Source organism: Ovis aries, chromosome 19 (assembly GCF_016772045.2).
Source record: "Ovis aries strain OAR_USU_Benz2616 breed Rambouillet chromosome 19, ARS-UI_Ramb_v3.0, whole genome shotgun sequence".
Classification (NCBI taxonomy): domain Eukaryota; kingdom Metazoa; phylum Chordata; class Mammalia; order Artiodactyla; family Bovidae; genus Ovis; species Ovis aries.
The window spans coordinates 31,401,038-31,424,518 of record NC_056072.1 but is presented as its reverse complement, the minus strand read 5'-3'; the positions used below and the strand labels follow the sequence as shown (position 1 = coordinate 31,424,518).

The 23,481-nt window shown below is 37.0% G+C and overlaps 1 protein-coding gene across 1 annotated transcript in view; it reads right to left on the bottom strand.

Annotated features, from left to right (window-relative positions):
- The window catches only part of MDFIC2 (MyoD family inhibitor domain containing 2), a 112,047-nt gene that overhangs the window by 45,106 nt on the left and 43,460 nt on the right, over positions 1–23,481 (bottom strand). The window lies entirely within an intron of this gene.

The window sequence follows — 23,481 nt, the reverse complement described above, 5'->3', positions numbered from 1 at the left end:
GGTTGAAGATAACTGATAAAAGTTGTCTTTCTTGCCTTGTATAAATAGCTGAGAATAAAGCTAAAACAGGGAGCCAAATTACCATCAAAGCAGGGCATTGACTTGTCATTTGAGTGCCTGGAATTTGAGTGTCATTTGAGTAAGTTTCACTTACTCCTGAAACTCATCTTCTTTTGGAGATCCTAGATATGAGAATCTATAAGTTCCCTTTACCTATGCTACTTGGGTTTCCATAATGGAAAGAGGCTCGCAACATTATGTAGGAGGTTTAAATAACTTTAAATATTTATCTGATTCTGTTTCCTTCCCATCTCTTTTTTACAGGATGTATGCTGATGAAATTCTCTAAGTTCAGTTGTTTAGTCTGCTTTCTAACTCCTAAAACATTCACAGAGTAGAAATTGGAGGCTGGATTTTGTGCTGAAATGTCTGATAAGAAATAAACTGAGATGCTGTTTTTGGTGACCTGGTCTTTCATCAGTTTTATTCAATTTACTTGAGTGAAAAGAGGAGACAAAAATGTATGTATTGAGTTTCTACTCAATTCAACTCTTTCATGACAGATCCTGATGGAGAAGATTTTGTAAAAATCAAGATGATTTTCAGATTAGGTGCTTTGGTGAAGGTCACTGGCTGGTTAGATGTGGTCGATTTAAGATTAGGGTCCAATTGGGTCTGACCTCTGAGCCCTCCCTGTCCACCATCTGGAATGTCATACAGTTAGGAAGAATGTTGACTCTTAGGTCTCAAAGCACATTTTTACCTTTTAGTCAACTGCTTTGACATTCATGGTTTGGCATTATTGTTTTGGGGGAAATTATGTTCTGGAGAGAAGTATATTGCTCTATAGGGAATTTGAGATTTGAACTTGGAGACGTTAATTCTAGTTCCGTGATATATATATATACATATATATATATATATATATTTCCACTGAAGAGCTCTGTGGTTATGAAGTTCGGCCTTTCTAGATCTTAGGCTTCCTCCTCTGTCAAATAAAAGATATGAGGGCCGATCATCTCTCAAATCTATCCTAGTCTACTTCTGCTGGTACACACTTTTCAAAACTCTATACTTCTCCTATTAGAAATTCTAACACCCTGTGTTTTGATTATATGCACTGATGACTTTCCCAACAACGAACCCAGCATATGACAAATAATAGATGATCAATTAATATCTGTTGAATAAACAGATGAGGGTAAGAAGTCTGTTCACTTTTGTATCTAGAATACTACTTTTTAATATATTTTTTTCTACTGACCAAAGAGTGATCTTTGAAATTGCAGGAAATAACCTGAAATTTTGCTGGCAAGAAGTAAAACTAAGCTAATGGAAGATTTGAGTACTACGGGGCTCAGTCCATCAGTGTGTATTTTAAAGAGGACTTTCCTTTAATTCAGAGCTCAAGATAAGCAAAGAGTTAACTCACAGTTTTCAGATAGGAGATGTACTTTAAAGTGTAAAATGGTCATTTTAGGATGTCACTGTAATTCAGCTTTTAAGGATTGGTAACTGAGCCATCTTGGTGAACCTTCCTGTGAATGAAACCTTCCTTAATCAGCTTTTCCTATATTATTTCATCCTGGGAAAGAAAAGCAGTAGCTAAGCCAGAAGCAAGCAGAATAACAACAAAAAAAAAGGAGTCTGTGGCCAAAGCAACAGAATTACTTTTTTTTTCTTTCACTTGTGTTTGTGAAGGAGAAGTAAGAAACATAATTTTTTGTCTTTGTTTGGACATTGGACAATACAAATCACAAGAACATTTATTTTTGACATACTATTTTTTTGGTGTTCTTTGGGATTTGGACCCTAATTAAAAAATATGTGTTTCCTAGCCCTTCTTACTGTGAAAATCCTTGGCAATATAAACAGATGCACTGGTTGGCTTTTAATTCTGACACCAGACTGTCTGAAATAATAGCTCTGAGAAAGTGTGAATTCTTTCATTCCTCAAGCTTTAATTATAAGTACTTAATTTGTTTCTCTTTCTATTGCTGACTATCATACCAATCTGTTTTATTTTTTATCTGGCTAAACATTGTGCACCTTAGAAGCCCCTTATTTGGAAAAGTTTATTCTGCATCAGAAGAGAGAAACAAGTTGAAAGTTTGACTTATCTTCATATTCCAGTTCACATCACTGTAATTTAACAATTAACATATTAAGTGGTATTCTAAAATTTTGAGTTATATAGGTCTTTATGATGACAGAATTAGGATCTTGATAAGCAGTTTGAAAACACTGAATATTTCTCATAAAAGTTGATTCATCATTTGAAAAATGAGCCAAGTTAATAGCTTACTAAGTCATCTTGACCTTTCACAGTCAAAGATATTCTTCACTTTTTGTGTCCACCGTTTTTTACACCTCGTAACCAATTTGCTGGCACATCGTTTTCGGCCACGGGACTGACTGTGGTGGTACTGGCTTCCGTCCTTACATGAAGTACCACATCTGCACATTAGCCAAAAAAGTCATCAATTTCTGGAAGTAGGAGCTTTTCTAAAGAATTGCTAGGTCAAATCTTTTTAAATATTGTCATATATCTTTTAAAACTTCACTGAGTTGAAATGTGCTTTTTATTTTCTAAGAGAAAAAGAAAATCAAAGAAATGCAAGTCCTTGATGGAACTCAAGATAAATATAATGAAGAATGTCTTATGTTTTTTCTCCAATTGGTTTCTTTCCATTTACATTTTGAGACGCTTTCATCAATTATTTTGGAGCCTAATACTAAAGATGTTAAATCCTCTTTGTAAATATGATGGAAACATGATTGTGGATAAAAGGCAATGTGCTTTTAAGTTAGAAAATTTTATTTCATTTCATCCTTGTAGCAATCCTAGATATTATTGGCATTATTATATAATTGTATATATTATTACTTTAGATAGTTCTGTTATTTTCCTCATTTTAGAGGGGATTGAACTAAGATTGTATCCTAGTTCACAGAACCTGGAAGCTGTGGAGGCATAGACTTGACCCCTGGAAAGGGTCCCTTCTGCTGCTAGAGTTTGTTGTTGTTGTTTAGTCTCTAAATTGTGTCCGACTCTTTTGCAACCCCATGGACTGTAGCTCACCAAGCTCATCTGTCCATGGGATTTCCCAGGCAAGAATACTGGAGTAGCTCGCCATTTCTTTCTTCAGGATATCTTCCCAGCCCATGGATCGAACCTGCATCTCCTGCATTGGTTCAGTTCAATTGGTTCATGTCCGACTCTGTGATCCCATGCAGCAGGCCAGGCTTCCCTGTCCATTACTGTAGGCAGTTTATTTATCACTGAGCCACCAAGGAAGCCCACTGCTAGACATTACTGCAGTTAATGAACCTGTTTTACACACATGATCTCATGTAATCCCCTTCCCTGTCCCCCCTAAAAAAAGGCTTTCCTGATTGCTCGGTTGGTAAAGAACCTGCCTGCAATGCAGGGGACCCCGGTTTGATTCCTGGGTTGGAAAGATCCACTGGAGAATGGATAGGCTATCCACTCCAGTATTCTTGGATTTCCCTTGTGGCTCAGCTGGTAAAGAATCCACCTGCAATGTGGAAGACCTGGGTTTGATACCTGGGTTGGAAAGATCCCCTAGAGAAGGGAAAGGTTAACCACCCCAGTATTCTGGCCTGGAGAATTTGGAGTCACAAAGAATCGGACACAACTGAGTGACTTTCATTGTCTGACACCCCCCAAAAATATTAATATAAGGTCTATTATACACCCATTTTACAGATAGAGAAACTGAAACTCTGGTAACAGAATTTTCTCAAATTCACTGAGCTTGCTCATTAAACTGTGTTGGCGACATGAGGTTGGAAGTGAGGGCTGCCTGACTGTAGTAACCCTGTGCTCAAAACCTTTATTTTAAATGGCTTTGTCTAAATAGCATTTGTCTAAATAATAGCATTTGTCTAAAGCTTCAGAATTTACTATTTAAATCTAGTAGACAGCACCAAAAAAATTCTTTGGTGTGCAGTGACTGAAATAAACTATTTTAGGTGCCAAAAAGACTTAAAGGTAAGGGCCAATGAAATAAATGCTGTTTTTGTTGTTTTATTTTTTTTAACAATGATGAACAGGAATCTTGGGGGATACGTATGTCCAGTGGTAAAAGCAGAAGCTAGGGATTTAGGCTCCTGGATTACTTTTCTAACTCCCTTTCACATGACATGTCATTTAATTCCTTCACCTCCAATTTATCTCCCCTAAATTCAAGTTGGTCGTGATAACATCTCTTCAGGAATGATGGTTAACAAACAAACAAACATGGTGACACTCTCTTGACCTTTTTCCAAAAATGCAACCACTCTTTTGTCCATTTTTTACTTTTTTTCCCATAAGTCGAAAATTTGTTTACATGAACTTAGAGTTTTGAGACTATGAAGTCTCAGTTGCCCTTGGGTTCCATGACTACATTTTGGGGCAATAGCTTGTATAGCCACGTTAGCTTCTAAGTTGTTTCCTGTTTTTCTTGGTCTTACTGCAATCCTTGCCAAAGCTTCCCTCCTCCTCTGCTGCATTAGTAATGCAAAATGAAATTCATTGTGCCCATTATATCTGTTAAATGGTTTCCATTTTAACTTGAGAAAAATGTATTGACGTTCATGTGTTTGGCATGGAAAATGTGTATATCTATCGAAGATAGCAACTTGTCTGTTGGAATTACAGTGCATTATGTATAATGCTTCTTTTAGCCGTGCATGTACATTTCCTGGAATCTTATTGTGTCAGAGCTTGGAAAGTTTACACAAGCATTGGTAATCTAATTTTTGTCTGGTGGGTGGCTGTGGAAATATGGAGTATTTAAAAAAGCAAATGTCTTGGCCATCTGTGCCAGGCAGGGGTGTCTAGTCAGGTGGGGTAAAAGCACTCATCAAAAAAACGTTTTAAAAATATTGCCCCGAGTCTAACCTAAATATTAATTTCCCAAGAGCAGAAAGACTTAACAGTTACTGTAACATGGTTTTGAGTCCATTTCTGTTTATTCTCTTTAGGAGTTCTAACTGTAAGGTGGAGGCATCCATTTTATCTTTCTCCTGCCTCTTAACGATAATCCTTCTCTAGACTATATTGTCTCCTATGTCTTTTGTCTTCTGCAGACATGAGTCTTTGGCTCATGAACATCTTGTTAAGGTCTGTTGAGGATTAGGGGCTGTGACACAATTTTCTTGCTGAGTCTTTTTATTGGGGATTTTTCAGTTGGTTTGTCTTGGAAGTCTTTGAAATATCTTCTATCAAGCAATGATTTTCATTTTTCTTTGTTCTTCTTAACATCGGGGTTGTATTTTGCTCCACTGTTCCTGGGGTCTGGGTAATGAATTGTATTATTTAATAGGTGAGTGTGAAATTCTGTGTGCAATAGCTGGACTGCTCTCTGCTTCTCAGAGTTGCTAAATCCTCCTCACTGCACGGCTGCTGAACTGTGATGTAGTTTTTGTTTTGTAGCTTTAACTGGATTTCAGTCAGCCATCTGAAGCCGGGTTTCTTAACTTTGGCTCTATTGTCCTCTGGGGCTGGATAGCTCTTTGTGGTGGGTACTGTCTTGTGCATTGCGGGTTGTATAGCAGCATCACTGGCCTCTACTCACCAGATGTTAGCAACACCTTCCCCCAGCATCTGCAGGTATTTATTCCTGATGTCCCCTGGGGGGCGTGAAATCACCCCATTTGAGAATCACTGATCTAAAGCAAGGTTGAAAGACAAGGCTGGCGTGATGTAAGGAATTTCCATAAAAAGCACTGAACTCAGGCAACGCAATGACAATGCTGAGAGAGCTTTGTGTCTTAGAGGATATGTGGAGAAACTGTATCACACATCCCTGGAGAAAATACTGTAATAATTGTCTATAGTTTCTTAGACTGAGTAACAGAGGAGGTAAGGGTCACCTTTTAAACTGCTTTGCTTCTGATCAGCTAATTATCTTCTCACCCTGTGATGCCTTTTATCTCCCCTCTAAGCAACTTGACTCACAAAAGTAAAATTCTAATTCTTCACAGATTTTCACCTTAACTACGTTTCTACCCTAACCTCCCTGCTCTTCTGTTTCACCCACTGGTTTTCCTTGGCTCCATTGGGAACATGGTGCCCATTTATTTCTTTAATCCACTTCACCACCTCATAGTACGTTCTACTCTGAGGATGAATTTTAACAAGATGCCTTTTACTGCGTAGTACACTCCAGTAAAGAACTAATGTTTACGGTGATGTGTATCCCTATTCCAACTGAAAAGCGGAGGTGCCGCAGACCACTACTGTGTAAACTTTCTCCTGTTTGACTTTTTCTCAGTGCCTCTCTGAGTGAGTTACATCTGTTATATTTAATGGCAGTCTTATGGGCCTGTCCACAGGGTATCTATTTGCTGCTGAAATAGCAGTGAAGATAGCCCACAAATGAATGAAGTCATCAAATGTATTTGATGATAAAATCAAGGATATTTTTTAATTTTTTGATGATGTGTAAGCTGTGGAGGGATGCTAACAAATCTGTTTGATCAATATATGGAATATAAAAAGGAGAGGAGACAAGACTGACTGATGAATAAAATGAAACTGACGCAAACAGGCTGACAGCCAGCTGTAAGTCTCTTTAGGGCAAATGCAATTAACTTAGAATAATAGACTCAAATTTGATGGTTAGAAATGCATTTTTATTAACAATCACAGGCCGAGTCATTATGCTCTTATGAATAAAATGGTACTTATATTTCGTGCATGTGTGTGCATGCATATATAAATATATATATATATGTATATATATATGTCTCTCTGTGTATATATCCATGCCTCCCACATTCCTGTGTGCTCTGCTTACAATCGGGTTGGAAAAGTTGATTTTTAGAATAATGTACTTTAAAAAGGAAATTCATTCATAAATTGTCTCCAGGACTATAAATTCTGAATATTCTCCCAAATTACATATATAAAAATCATACTACTTATCTGGTGCTATTAGACATAAAGCCAGTGAGCCCTGGTCCCAGAACTGCTGGTCCTTTGGGGATTTGGAATTGCAATCAGGGATTTACAGATTTCATTTTGAAGAGGAGAAGTCATTACTAGAAACCTAAGCTCATTTCCTCTCCTTTAATAGCTATTTTAAATCATTCATTTAGAAAATACATTAACTATTTAGGGTACTTGAAATGCATTTCTCTTGGCATTGTCTGCATTTTTTAAAGAGTTTTTTTTCTAAAATTTTTTTTTTTTAATGATGAGAATTAGCAGAAAAAGATCAAATGACTTCTGTGTGATAAAAACTTATTCTTGCATAACACTTCCTTCTCTCATTGCCCAAGAGGAAACAATTTAAAACTTTAACAAAATGCTAGAATACTATAAGTAAACTTTTTAATGCCATAGAGTTGGAAAAAAAAAGTATGCTACCCTTAGAAAATTAAAAACTGGACTTTAAATATGGTTAAGAAGTAGCATATGGTCAAAAGTCTTTTAAAATGAATTTGTTAATAATTTAAATCCAAAGCAGTTTTAATTCTGTACTGCTTACTTAATATTGATACCCGCCTTAACTAGGAAGTGAGTAAAAAAGTAAATAAATAAAAGAGATCATAGGAAAAAATAAGGAGCTTTATTTTCTACAAAGAATTCAGGATATGGAGTCGCAGACTCCTTTAGATATATGTATTTTTTTCAAATGCAAAATAAAGCTCCCTGAGTTATGTAATTGCTATTCTTCAAAAGGACATCATGAAGGTTGACAATTTAAAATGTACTCTTCCTGTCACCATCCAATTTTTTAAAATGTCTACTGATGGTGTTAAAAACAATCTCCGCAGAAGAGGGCTGCCATTGCCAATTTAGGACACTGAGTTTGTTATTAGCGTAGGCATATTAGATCATCCTCTTGCTCTTCCTGCCTGCTTTGTTCTTTTGATATGGCAGGGAACTGAAATTGACAACAGCCTACATTTATATAACAGTAACTTGCATTGTTAAATATATATGTGTAGATAGACAGATAGAGAGTTCTTTTATTCCCCAAAGATATCAAAGTTCACTACACGCCATGAAAAAAACCACAGAAATATGCAGATGCGTCTAGGGTGAACCATGACAACTATTTAAAAGCATCAAGTATTGACAGCCTCAAGATTCTGAAATAGTTCATAGTCATTTTTAATTTTGGATATTTTTATCCCTTTAGAAAATTTCTGTTTTCTTCAGGAGAAGAGGAGGATAGAAAGGTCACATTTTGTTAACTGAAGTAGTTGAGAAAAGTGAGCTGGGAACTTAGCTGTCCAAGTCTACAGGCCTTGACAAACAATGTTGTGGTAAACATGAGGCTGAATAGACTGCTTTGTATCAGTCGGTGTTTGATCCATTGCATTCATTAAAACCACATAAAGTAAACTCAAAGTGGGGAGTCTTATGATTGGATAGGCACTCCTATAAATAGGGTTGCATGTATGTGTGCTTGGTTGTGCCTAACTCTTTGTAATCCCATGGGCTATAGCCCGCCAGCTCCTCTGTCTATGTAATTCTCCAGGCAAGAATACTGGAGTGGGTTGCCATTTCCTCCTTCAGGGGATCTTCTCAACCCAGGGATCAAACCCACATCTCTTGTGTCTCCTGCACTGACAGGCAGATTCTTTACCAACTGCACCACCTGGGAAGCTCCATCATATTAAATTTAAAAATACCAAATAAAAATACAGGATGCTTAGTGACATTTGCATTTCTGATAAATGATGCATAAGTTTTAGAAGAAGTAGGTCCCATGCAATATGTGGAACATACTTAATACTAAAAAAATATGCATCATTTAGCTGAAGTTTAAATTTAACTAGGCATCCTGTATTTAATCTGGCAGTCTTCACCATAAAAGCAAGGCTTTGTGTACTGTTTGGAAAATAGATTATAATTGGGGTAAAGAAAGTTTTAGAGAAAAACCAATAGAACTTTTTGTTATCCTTACAACAGCCTTACCATCTTAAAAATTTTAAGTCTCTTTTCCCCTCAAAGAATAGCAGTATACAATATTATGTTTAGACTTGACTCTCTGCTCAAAATTTTATGATTATAAGTCCTGCACAGAATATTTAACAATATAAGGCTCAAGTCATATCATAGTTGGTGTCTGTCTCCATGGCTGCCATGAAGGATAGATAGTTTTTTTAAAATGTCTTGTTTGGGTACCAGATACAGAGCAAATGGGAGAAGTCTAAGCTGTGCTGCTTGAATGAATTTATTCCCTCACCATTGAATTGATTTTCTCTTTCCTTCCAACTTTTTGTCATTTCCCTTCATTTTCAGACACATTGATAATATTCCCTCTATAGCTGAATTTCCATTTTGAGATACTCTTCAGCATGCACAGGGTGAAATGTCATACCATCTTAGCAGTAGGGTATAGACAATATTTCTTACAAGGATAGAACTAGATTAGGTCTGGTGATGGGGAGAATTAGTGAAGTTATTTTTAAGGCCACCAGGCAAGTTGTAGAAATATTTAACTTCAGCTATTCAGCTATATTCTTGAGCACTTCATATGTAGTCTTTATTATTTAATGTATATTAGCTATTATATACCTGGAGAAGGAAATGGCAACCCACTCCAGTATTCTTGCTTGGAGAATCCCATGGACAAAGGAGCCTGGCAGGCTACAGTCCATGAGGTCGCAAGAGTCAGACATGACTTAGCAACTAAAGACATAGAGAGAGAGAGATCTATTATACAAATGAGTTAAGAATTTTCTTAGAGGACTTTATAGAATTTTTATCTTAGGCATTGTACCAGCCTTTCATTGAACCACAGAACCAAGCAGCAACTATATTGTATTAGAATTTTGATATATAAGATTATATCTGTTTCAAAACTCAGAATTTAATGACTCTTTAATATCAAAAGGTAAATCCTTTTATTCCCATCATCATTATCATTGATTTTGTTCCTCTTGTAAACATGCTATGATCATTTGCCAAGGAGGTATAAAGTGAGAGAGATGTAGGGGAGACGAGCAAGAAGCAGAGTAAGTTAGGGCCTTAAAAAAGATTCAAGGTAACAACCATACAAAACAGGATTATGGTCATCAAGAAACCAGAAGCTGATAGTTCATCAAGAACAAAAATAATACCAACTTTTTGTTTCTTAAATGTAAGTTTCTATTTATTTTCTGTGAAAAAGAGATACTTACTCTTCTTTTAGATTAAGTTAGACATTACCTCAACAAATAAAGCAGAATTTTCAGTTAACTTCATCAAAATAAAAGTCCAAACAGTTCAATTTAATCCATCTTTATATTATTTTAAGGATAGGGAGGACAGCGGTAGGGGACCCAAACTAATATTTACTATCTGCTCCATGCAGGCACTGTGCCAGGGAATGCTAAACTATAATCTCTGACCTCAGGACTCTTTGACTCATGATCTAATGAGAGAGATAGAAAGTGAATAATTACTATGCACTATAATTAAGTGCTATAAAGACAGAGTATATTGTACAGACATGGTCCAACGTAGAATGTTATCACCCTTATAAAGCAACTGCAGGAATGTCTTCACTGGGGAGATAATGGTTGAGTTGGATTCTGATGCAATTATCAACTGGCCAAAAAAAATTGAAAAGACATTTTATGTAGGGAGTGCAACAATCGTGTTGAGTCTGGAGTAATATTAGAAGCAGACTGGTTTGACTAGAGCATAGCAGGAATTCCAGGAAATGGGACTTGAGAAATAGACATAACTCAGAACTTGGAGGCCCCATAATATCATAGAAAAGAGAATTTGAAGGAGCAAAAATATGGTCAAATTTAGGAAGAGAATGCTTGCAGCAGATTGGAAGAGACAAGGCTAGAGCACTGTTTGGGGTCTTCCAATCATTAGTTCAGGTAAGAAATTTGTTGTTGTTGTTTAGTCGCTAAGCTGTGTCCGACTCTTTTGTGACCCCATGGACAATAGCCCGTCAGGTCCCTCTGTCCAAGGGATTTCCTCGGGACGTATATTGAAGCAAATTGTCATTTCCTTCTCCAGAGGATCTTCCTGACACAGGAATTGAACCCATGTCTTCTGCATTGAAAACAGATTCTTTACTGCTGAGCCACCTGGGTATCTCTTCAGATAAGAAATAGTCAAGGCTTAACCAGGATGTCCATTTGTAATTCAGAACGTAATAAGCCAAGGAACTCAAGAGCTGCATGTTCTGAAGAGTGGTGATAAACCTGGTTAACATCAAACAGGATTGCAATGAGGAGGCTGCCATATGTGATTTGTTTGCTGATGGTGGCCTCTATAACTCAAAGGAAAGGATATCAAGGGAAGGAAAGTGAGTCAAATTTATTGATGGTAAATCATGTTAAAAGGAAATGGATCAGGCAGCTTTAGTCTCAGTATTCCAGTTGACAATTTCACAACCATCTTTTTCCCCCCTATGGAATTTTACCCATTTGGCTGAAGAATACCCTAAAACTCAGAGGTGTTAAAGATAATATTGTAAATTCACAGAGCTAGAAAGTGATGGTGTGGAGGTCCCCACTTAAGTCTGTCTAACCACAAGGTCTCTGATCTCTCCTTTAAATTGCACAGCCTAGGATTAACTTCAGAGGGATGCTTGTGTTTGGATCAAGTTGAACAGGGATTTAATTGTATGTCAGAGATACTTCAAGTAATCTCTGCAGGAGTATGAAGTAGTTTCAAGAGCTTTGTGTCTCTAATATTTTCTAACTGGCTTCAAAGTTCAGAAACGTATTGATTCATTCATTCATTCAATATCTAGTAAGTGCCCTCTTTCTTATTTTCAGTCATAATTTGGAGCATTAGTGTCTAATGAAAGGAACTTATGCTGTGCTTGTGTAAGTGTTGGCTTGGATCCAATTTGGGAAATGCAGCCATTGCTGTGATCTCCAAGTCCCAGGAGAAAAAGGAACAGAAAATAATAAAATTTCAAATTTTCCCTTCATATCCTTCTTTTTAGATGAATCATCTTTTTCCCTTCCCTCTTTCATGACTGCCCCATTAGATCACAGTGAATTTTTCCCTAAGATACAGCCTTGTATGTGCCCCTGCTATGAAAAGGGGGAAAAAAATGTAGTGTTTTTGGCCACTGGCGAGCTGCCAATTCCAGAGTACCAGCACGTTGAGAGTCATCTTTTGTTGATTTCCTCTCTTGCCTTTTCTGGATGGTGATGAGACTCTCATGTGGCATGAAGCCTGTTTGCTCCTTACTGTATTTATTTTGTTAAGATTAAAGTTGCTAAGATACGGTAGTTATTTCAAATTGTAACTGCCGATGCCAGTGGTCATAAAATAAAGAACTAAAATTCCTTTATTTGCTAATGCTAATAAAAAAACATTCTTGAGGGGGCGAGGGAATTTTCTGGCAAAAAAAAGTGAGCAGTGAGCAAAGTGGTCTAAGGTTTAGCACATAATTAGATCCACTAGTCCAACTGATGTTGAGCTATTTTGGTAAAAAATGAAGAGAGAACTTCTGCCTTTGAGTTGTTTGTTAAAGTATTGTTTTTAAACAAAGAAATGGTCAGGTTGTGCAAATTTTGTGTCCCTTTTTCTATTTAGTGGTTAAAGCCAAGGGATTTCTTTTTCAATCTGTTGCTAGTTATTCTTCTCTGTTCCATAAATATTTTGAGGGATTTGAAGTTTTAACATTTTCTCGTAACTTCTTGAGTTGGCCCCCTTAATTCTTCTCATCTCATGTATCTGATGCCCTAAATCTCTCATTGTATTTATTTTATTCTTAGTACATAGTTTTTCAATTACTTGTAGTTTTATTGTTTTCAATGACATTCTTTTAGGTAACTGAGGAGATGCCACGTTCTATGTTTCAGATTTAATTGCTATTGACCAATTAAGCATTCTGTATTTTTCTTCATAATGAATGATTGTTTTAAAAACTCAGAATGTTTTCCAACAAAATTCAGTCAATTCTAAGACATTCCTTTGAGCTCATAGGTAAATATTTTCAACTAATACTTAAAAGAAAAACCATTAAACTATTTGGGTGGAAAAACAGTCTTAGGGCAGCCAGTTTGGCAAGGTTTATTCTGTGTATGTGTGTAATTTCAAATTACTGTATGTTTTTATTTTACAAAAATTTCCAGCTTCCCCAGGACACTTCACAAACTAATATCCAGAGTTTCCACTGGCAATCCTTCGTTTGTCCTGGAAGCATCTTGCAATATGGAACCAAGAAAATACTGTGTTCCCTTTGGATTTATAGACAGGAACATATGTATTTCCTCTTCAGCACACAATTCTTTTCAGGGGAAGCCAGGTTTAATGGGCATATTGTCAAATAATAAAGATTCACCAAAACTACATAGCTTGTTTGGCTGAAAAAGTGATCTTCAGTAGAATTTAATCTATTTAGAGAAAGATAAACTATAAAATAATGACATATCTCGATGTGATTTGATTAAAAGTAATATTGTGTGAAATCACCATTTAAATACCTTTTCAGAAAGACTGAGAGAACGTGCCGTACACTATTGAATTGTATTCATTAAGCTTATTTCTAATACCCAGTGGACCCTTATTCCACAACAAGCCTGTGGTTAATTGTAATTGCATTAGAGAAATTGCAGAAAGGTGGTTTCTGCCCACATCTTTGGAGACAAAGTGACTCCTCGGTGGTCACCACAATAACCTCTGTGGTTATTGCCTTCTTAGAACTTTGAGATGCCAGTCCTTTGTAGTTTCAGTTCTAACATCTGAGTTCTTAGAATTTAATGTCCAGGAGGTAAAGTCATTTACCACAGTCTTGAGCCTTCATATTCTGTGTTGGTAGTTCATCTTTGCCATAATAAAGGCACCATCTGAAATTTTATTTTACCCGACTGTTTATACCAAGGTCTAAGATTATAGATAAACTGTCACCGTCTACTTTCATATAATAGTGGGTGTATGTCAGAGTGGTTTATTGGTCTGAACTTTCACTTCCCTAAAACAGCATTTTACCTATACACCCTTGCTCTGTCTCATGATGGGTGACAGAGTTTACAGACTCCTTCTTTATGGAGAGTCTAGTACTGTGAGTTGACTTGACCAAAATAAAGGATGGAATATGAGCACTGTGATTACAAATGTGAACTCATGCCTTTTACTTTGAGAATAACATGACTAAATAGTTGATTTTCCAAGAAAAATGAGAACATATGTGTAGATCTGGACCCAGCTTTGAGCTAAGCCCTCCTGTACCCAGCCCACATTAGCCAAACTGTAGTTGTTGCACAGATATGCAAGCAAGAAATAAATGCTCACTGGCATTTGTGACTGATATCTTGGGTAGCTTGTTATATAACATTATTATGGCATTGTCTGACTAAGCCAGTCTGCCTGGTTATATAGTTCCTTAACCAGGAGTCTTCAAAATAGCATCTGCAGAGGTGTCAGGTGCTGATGTACAGGAAAACATCTACTCTGTTCTCTTTTGGTTCCATGCTACTTTTGAAGCTGAGTTCAGGCTCTGAACAGATTTGAAACGTTTCAATACATTTATGAATCATGTGTAATTGATCAGTGCCCAAACCTATTTCTTAGTGAAAGAGAATAAAATGGGAGATTTTTGAAAACTTGAAATAGTTTTTGAAATGGAGCTACACAAAGTCTCGGTGTAATTCTTACTCAACGTACCACATAGGTTTAAAAGTATGTAAAGTCTTAGTTTAAATTTAAGCAGTATACGCTGTACCTTCCACTGGAGTATGGTGGCGTATACTAGTGGTTCATAAACGCTTCACAAGGACTACTTCATTTGCATCAGTGTAGTATTCTTGACTGGAGAATTCCATGGACGGAGGAGTCTGGCAGGCTACAGTCTATGGGATCACACAGTGTTGGACATGACTGAGTGACTAACATATTCACTTTTTTTTAATGACCTTTTTAAAAATGAGTGATAGAGGAGGAATGAGCCTTAACTGAGGGTATAAATTGTTGTAGTAATAGCTGTCAAATGGATTAAAGTAGATTAGAGAGTAATAGGTTAGAAGCATGATTCTAGAGTTATAATCTCAAAGGTTAAGTAAACCCAGGTGAAAAACAGAAATCAGTTAAGTAGGCCAGATGATAGGAATGGGACATGCTTGCAAAGTGGATAACATGTACCCTATTTATAGGAGGTGGGTTCAGTTCAGTTCTGTTGCTCAGTTGTGTCCGACTCTTTGTGACCCCATGAACCGCAGCATGCCAGGCCTCCCTGTCCATCACCAACTCCCAGAGTCTACCCAAACTCATGTCCATCGAGTTGGTGATGCCATCCAACCATCTCATTCTCTGTTGGCCCCTTCTCCTCCTGTCCTCAATCTTTCCCAGCATCACAGTCTTTTCAAATGAGTCAGCTTTTCACACCAGCTGGCCAAAATATTGGAGTTTCAGCCTCACCATCAGTCCTTCCAATGAACTCCCAGGACTGATCTCCTTTAGGATGGACTGGTTGGATCCCTTGCAGTCCAAGGGACTATCAAGAGTCTTCTCCAGCACCACAGTTCAAAAGCATCAATTCTTCTGTGCTCAGCTTTCTTTATAGTCCAACTCTCACATCCATACATGACTACTGGAAAAACCACAGCCTTGACTAGGCGTACCTTTGTTGGCAAAGTAATGTCTCTGCTTTTTAATATGCTGTCTCAGCTGGTCATAACTTTCCTTCTAAGGAGTAAGTGTCTTTTAATTTCATGGTTGCAGTCACCATCTGCAGCTATCTTGGAGCCCAGAAAAGTAAAGTCAGCCACTGTTTCCCCATCTATTTGCCACAAAGTGATGGGACTAGATGCCATGATCTTAGTTTTCTGAATGTTGAGCTTTAAGCCAGCTTTTTCACTCTCCTCTTTCACTTTCATCAAGAGGCTCTTTTTAGTGAGTATTTGGCTCTAATTTTGTCATGCAGGGCACTGCACTGTCTTTGAACACCTACTATGTGTCAAAAACTATTCTAGATACTACAGATACAATAGTAAACAAAACAAACAGAAATCTTCATGGCATTGATATTCTGGTCATTAAACAGACCATAAAAAATTGAGTGAAGTAAAAAAAAATTTAGATGGTGTTAAGTGGTAAAGAGGGGAAAAAAAGAGCAGAAAAACGAGGTAACACAAAACAGCCAACAAAACATATTTTAGAGAAGTTTGAAATTTTTACTTTGAATACAAGTAAAAGGAAATATTCTACTCCATGAAATAAAAATATTTAAATATAATAAAATGTGCACTCATATCTAAAAGCAAAACAAAATCCAAAAACGTTTCTGTTTTGCTCGTTGGTAAAACTGAGTTGTTTTTGCTTTTGCTTTTGCTTTTTTGCTTTGGCTCCATACCCAGCTGTGGATGTGACTGGTGATAGAAACAAGGTCCAATGCTGTAAAGAGCAATATTGCATAGGAACCTGGAATGTCAGGTCCATGAATCAAGGCAAATTGGAAGTGGTCAAACAAGAGATGGCAAGAGTGAACATTGACATTCTAGGAATCCGCGAACTAAAATGGACTGAAATGGGTAAATTTAACTCAGATGACCATTATATCTACTACTGTGGGCAGGAATCCCTTAGAAGAAATGGAGTAGCCATCATGGTCAACAAAAGAGTCCAAAATGCAGTACTTGGATGCAATCTCAAAAACGACAGAATGATCTCTGTTTGTTTTCAAGGCAAACCATTCAATATCACCGTAATCCAAGTCTATGCCCCAACCAGTAACACTGAAGAAGCTGAAGTTGAATGGTTCTATGAAGACCTATAAGACCTTTTAGAACTAATACCCAAAAAGATGTCCTTTTCATTATAGGGGACTGGAATGCAAAAGTAGGAAGTAAGAAACACCTGGAGTAACAGACAAATTTGGCCTTGGAATACGGAATGAAGCAGGGCAAAGACTAATACAGTTTTGCCAAGAAAATGCACTGGTCATAGCAAACACCCTCTTCCAACAACACAAGAGAAAACTCTACACATGGACATCACCAGATGGTCAACACCGAAATCAGATTGATTATATTCTTTGCAGCCAAAGATGGAGAAGCTCTATACAGCTGGCCAAAAACAAGACCGGGAGCGGACTGTGGCTCAGATCATGAACTCCTTATTGCCAAATTCAGACTTAAATTGAAGAAAGTAGGGAAAACCACTAGACCATTCAGGTATGACCTAAATCAAATCAGCTCAACATTCAGAAAACGAAGATCATGGCATCTGGTCCCATCACTTCATGGCAAATAGATGGAGAAACAGTGGAAACAGTGGCAGACTTTATTTGGGGGGGCTCCAAAATCACTGCAGATGGTGACTGCAGCCATATAATTAAAAGACGCTTACTCCTTGGAAGAAAAGTTATGACCAACCTAGACAGCATATTTAAAAGCAGAGACATTACTTTGCCAACAAAGGTACGCCTAGTCAAGGCTATGGTTTTTCCAGTGGTCATGTATGGATGTGAGAGTTGGACTGTGAAGAAAGCTGAGCACCGAAGGATTAATGCTTTTGAACTGTGGTGTTGGAGAAGACTCTTGAGAGTCCCTTGGACTGCAAGGAGATCCAACCAATCCATTCTGAAGGAGCTCAGCCCTGGGATTTCTTTGGAGGGAATGATGCTGAAGCTGAAACTGTAGTACTTTGGCCACCTCATGCGAAGAGTTGACTCATTGGAAAAGACTCTGATGCTGGGAGGGATTGGGGGCAGGAGGAGAAGGGGATGACAGAGGGTGATATGGCTGGATGGCATCACTGACTCGATGGACATGAGTCTGAGTGAACTCTGGGAGTTGGTGATGGACAGGGAGGCCTGGCGTGCTGGGGTTCATGGGGTTGCAAAGAGTCGGACACAACTGAGTGGCTGAACTGAAAACTGAGTTAGTCCAGTTAAGAGAAAGGTTAAGAAATGCAGATATAAGATTAATTATGAATCTATATAGTTTGAATCTATATAGCAGGAATTTAGTAGGCATGTTTATATTTTTAATATTCTTTTCAGAACATTAATTTTTTCAGTAATTGTACATAATAAAACCTAGTTCCAACTACACACAAAATATCATATGCTAAATAATAATGAAAAAACATTAGTGTCAATTGCATGATTTTAACAGCTGTAATGTCTGTTTTTGACTTCTGTTGAATTTAATGGATAAATTAAAGTCATATTTTAAGACTACTTAAAAGAATCTTTACAAAAAATCTCAGCTCTAAACACCCTAAAATTGCCTATTTTTTATTCAATCTGCAATTATTATTTTGTTTTATACAAGTTTTTTTTTTACATTATTATAAACAGATGTGAGTATGATCTGAAATAATATAATCCACCTTAGATATAAAAGATATAGAACAAAAATAAACTCCCTTGGGGATTTCCTTTCAGTAAACATTGGAGAAAATTCATTTTCATTTAGACAGCTTTGGAATACTAAATACACGTCTATCTTCCCCAATGGTGAGGTGGCAAAGGTAGTTACACTTACAGACCGAAATGTGGAAAGCAATTTTCTTCTATGAAATCAGTGATTGCCAAGAAGTTCATTACTTAAGTTTATCACTGGGATAGAATAGGTAGTCTTTTTCTTGCAATTATAAAATGAAATTAGAAGTCCTTTCATCACTTAATCACTCTATCAGTGGCGATATCCAGTCACCTCCCTCTGCATGGTAGTTAAACTGTGGGCAGTTTCTTATGTTTCTCTGTACATGATTTATGGATATATTGCACTTCTCATTTTTATTTAAAAAAATAAAAGCTTATTATATACAATGATGTTTATTTTTCCCTTTTGCTAGTTTAACATGTTCTTTAATAATTTTATAGTATTCCCCTGTATTTGGCTAGTAATAGAATTGTGGCATTTAGCTTGTTTCCTATACTTTTGTAAAACAGACCTCTGATTTTATGAGTTTTGCATTTTCGGCTTCAAACAACCATGAGTTGGAACTATTTGGGGAAAAAAAATTCCAGAAAGTTCCAAAAAGCCAAACTTGAGTTATGTAGCATTTACACTGCATTAGCAGCTATTCATATAGCATTTACATATACATATACATATAGCATTCATATAGCATTTACATTGTTTCCAGTAATATAGACATGGTTTAAAGTATATGAGAGGATGCACATAGACTGTATGGAAATGCTATGCCATATTGTATAAGCTCAATATAAGCTTAGATTGGGGAAAAAAAATCCACCTACAATGCAGGAGACCTGAGTTCGATTCCTGGGTTGGGAGGATCCCCAGGAGAAGGGAATGGCTCTCCACTCTGGTATTCTTGCCTGGAGAATTCCATAGATAGAGGAGCCTGGCGGGCTACAGTCTATGGGTTCATGAAGAGTCAGACGTGACTGAGTGACTAACACTTTTCACTTAGCATTGGCAGACTTTGGTGTCTGCAGGGGTTGTGAAACCAATCCCCTGTGGAAGTCCGGCAGGACTGTAATAATTTTTGGAGTGAACGGGGAAGCAAATTGAAGAAGAAAGAAGTGCAAGTGAAAGTTATGGAGCAATTAAGAGTAAATAGTTCAATTAACAAAAGAGTAAACTGATTTAACCATGCTGCTTCTTTGATATCAGGGAAGTTATTTTGAGGCATATCATTACAAAACAAGTAAAAAACAAACAAAAATGTTAGTGAGCTATAGAATACAGAACAGAATTGTACTAATATATGATGTATTTTTGTGTGTGTAAAACAAAACTATGAAAAGTACTTTGTGATTCTGTGGGCATCATGCTGCTGCTGCTGCTAAGTCGCTTCAGTCATGTCCAACTCTGTGCAACCCCATAGACGGCAGCCCACCAGGCTCCCCTGTCCCTGGGATTCTCCAGGTGAGAACACTGGAGTGGGTTGCAAATGAAGTCGCTCAGTCGTGTCTGACTCTGCGACCCCATGGACTGCAGCCTATCAGGCTCCTCCGTCCATGGGATTTTCCAAGCACACAAATAATCATAGATGAGTCTGAACCATTTTTGACAGCTGATTCATAACAAGCGAATATGGAATGTGTTGGTTCTGTGACTCAGGAGTAAATAAATGGCCCATTCTTCAACTATGCCTTAGGTACTCTGAACACTGAGAACTGGGGAGTCAACATGCACCAGTTGACGGAAGCCTCTGTCACTTTGGGAAATGCTAGCTCCTTGGTCATGTGCAAATTGTGGATCCTGAACATTTCATGGGGGGAAAAAAGTCTTACTTACATGGAGAATTGGTAATTTTAAATATGTGAGCTAAAATCAGAACCTTCTCTCCCCCTTCTCTCCTCATAAAATTTAACCAAATACAGGTAATAATACCACCTGGAAATCTTTTACAGTACAAATAAAAATGTAAGTTCAGAGTTCTAGGTGATGAGGTGAGACCCAACAAGATAAAATAATTTTATCTAGTAGTTTCCCCATGTTTCCTAACTGTTTGAAATGGGTCCTTGTAATTAAGAAATGTTAAAAAAAATTACATATAAGCTGTTTGCTGCTGGTAAAAATAAAGCTGCTTTCTGGGAATCAAGATAACACGTGTCTCTGTCACAAATTCCCTGAGTCACACAGAAATGTGTTCATTACTTGAGAGACGTGGTTTGGCCTTCTTATCAACCTTCCCTATGATGATCCAGTGTAAAAACCAATCTCCAAAGTTTCTTTAAAATAGAATGCTGACTGTAAACTGTAACTATTAAAAGTTTGTAATCCCAGTTCTAATTTAGGGTGGTATGCTAGCTCTTTGTGGGTCTCAGGACCCCATTGTTTAATTAACTTTTCTTAGTGCTGGAATTCTATTGACTTTAACGAAATTAATATAACATTGGAAAACCCATGCCACTTTCTGTTCCATCCGTAAAATAAACAATGCATTATTCAGTAGAGTCTAAAGTTATGAGCTATGTCTCTCCTTTTTCAGAGTAAGAGGAAGCAATGGAAAGGGTCAAATGATTATTATTAGTTCTCTAGTTTATTCTAAGAGATTTTCCCCTACTAATCATTACTTCCAAGTTGAGAGCTTATAAACCTGTTTTAACACACTGATACTACAATTCAAAGTAGATAGAGGCTATTTTCCCTATGTTCTTAGGCAACTAGAAACTTAGATGAACTTCTGTAGATAAATACTTGGCATTTAGCAATGCATTCAGTCCCTTGGGAAATGGATTAAAATTTGTCCTCACTGTGAAGCCCAAGGAAAAGCCAGACTTTGTGACTAAGCAAATTAGAGGAGCACACAGCCAGTGATGCGAAGAATATCTGGCCAGTATCATAAAATTCAGAGATATGATGGTGAAAATCAATATTAGAGCATAGACTGTGAAAAAGGAAAGAGTATTTATGCAGTGTTTATGGATGGGTAAACCAGCACAACTTTTCTAGAAGGTAATTTGATAATATAGGTGTGATTATTGTATAGGACTTGGTTAATTATGCTTTTTGTCTTCCTAATGCCCCTCCCCTTTCCTCCCACCCCCACTCAGTATTGGAAAGGACTTTCCTTGGCAAAATCTTCCTTATCTCTTAAAACCTGTTGCATTTGGTCAATCAGGGCAGTTAAGAGTAGACTTCTTGGGGAATTTCTTGAAAAGAGTCAACAGGGAAAAATATTCTCCTTTGGGACCATGAGCTTTAAGGGATTAGGTTTAGGAACTGGAAAAGGAATTTGAAGAAAATACCACTTACAATAGCACCAAAAACCATGGAACACTGAGTAGTAAATTTAAGGATGTATGCATACAACCCGTATACTGAAATCTACAAGGCAATAGATTTTTGACAAAGGAGACTGGGTAATTCAATAGGGGAAGTAGTCTTTTCAACTAATCGTTAGTAGAACATCTGGGTATTCATAGAGACAAATCCCAACTTTCACCTCACCTCATACACAAAAAAATTAACTTGAAATGGATTATAGATCTAAATGTAAATGCAAAACCTGTCATTTTCTAGAATTCATCATAAGAGAAAGGTTTTGCAACTTGAATGTGAGGATAGATTTCCTAGGATCTCAAAAGCACGAACCATAAAAAATGAATAAATTGGGCTTATCAAAATTAAAATTATCTGTTCTTTGATAGACCCTGTAAGCAATTTAAAAGGCAGATTACATATGGAGAAAATAATTGCAGTATATTTATTTGAAAAGAACTTCCTTTGAGCACATGCACAGATGCTCATAAACTCTGGTTGCAGTCGTAACTGTAGATCAGTCTCTAGACTCTTCAGTCTTAAGAGCAGTTGAGTCTCACTTTTAAGTTAGTATGCTCTGAATGTCTGCCATTTGCACATGGGGAGTTCTGATTGGCACGATCTTTTAAAATATTCATATGCTCTAACATAGCTCTCACACTACTGGAAATTCATAAAACCTGAAAAGAAACGACACAGTCAAAGCTTTATGTATGAGTGTGCATTGAAGCGTGTTTTAAATAATGAAAACTTTAAAATTATATAAATAGCTGTCAATAGGGGCATAGAACCAGACAATAAAATGTTATTTATCCAATAAAATATAAAACTGGAAGGAAGCATGTAAAAATACTGACAGTGGGTGAGGGGTGTGGTTGATTTTTTTTCTTAAAAATTTTTTTGAACATATGCTAATAGTGAACCTGTTGTTAAAATTTAAGTGTAAAGTTTAGAAACAACTAAAAAGGTAAAGGAAGGTACCAGAGATATAAAAGAGAAAAATCTTGATGTTAGTCTTAATTAACTAAATCAAAATAATGTACCTATCAGGTCAGGCCCTACTTTAAATTATCCAGTGTCCCCTAGTAGTTCTTATTTTATATTCCAGATGTCTCAGGATAGAAGACAAGGTCCTTTATCATTTACCCTTTGTCCCTCTGCTCTATGGCCTTGGTTCTAGCCATTTCCTGGAATACTCTCTATTCATAGTCAATGCTAGAAATGGACTAGAGAGAGTAAGGGTTAGCATGTCACATAATCTGTCAAGAAAACTGGTCTTATTCAGAAAGTAATCGGTCAAGTCTTGCACTTGAGCCTAAATTGTGTTGAACAAGGCCTGGAAGCACTTGAAGAGCAGGGACATAACTGCTCTATTCATGGGCATCTCAGAAGTAAGCACTGAGCAGCACTTTCTAGATTACTCTTCTGCTGTAGATATGTAAGGATCTAATTACTCCTCTAGATTTGCTTTCAACTTTTTTTCCAATCGTTTTTGGACCCTGCAAGTCTGAAGTGTTATAGACTGCATCCGTAGTCTCCCCTGTATTAGTGTCTTGTTGCTGCCATCAAAAAGTACCATAAATTAGATGGCACAAAATAATAGAAATTGCTTGTCTTACAGTTATGGAAGCTGGAGGTCCAAAATTAAGGTGTTGGCAGTGCTGTGCTCCCTCTGGACTCTGTAGTAGGGCTCCTTCCTTGCCTCTTCCTAGCTTCTAAGTAGTTTGTAATATTTGGGATTTCTTGGCTTGCTAGGTGAAATTATTGCAGAAAATACATATTCTTTTAAAATATTTGTGTAATATTTATTTGAAAATCGACATTCAGTATTTATAAAAACTAAAAATTGGTTCCCTGTCATATGCT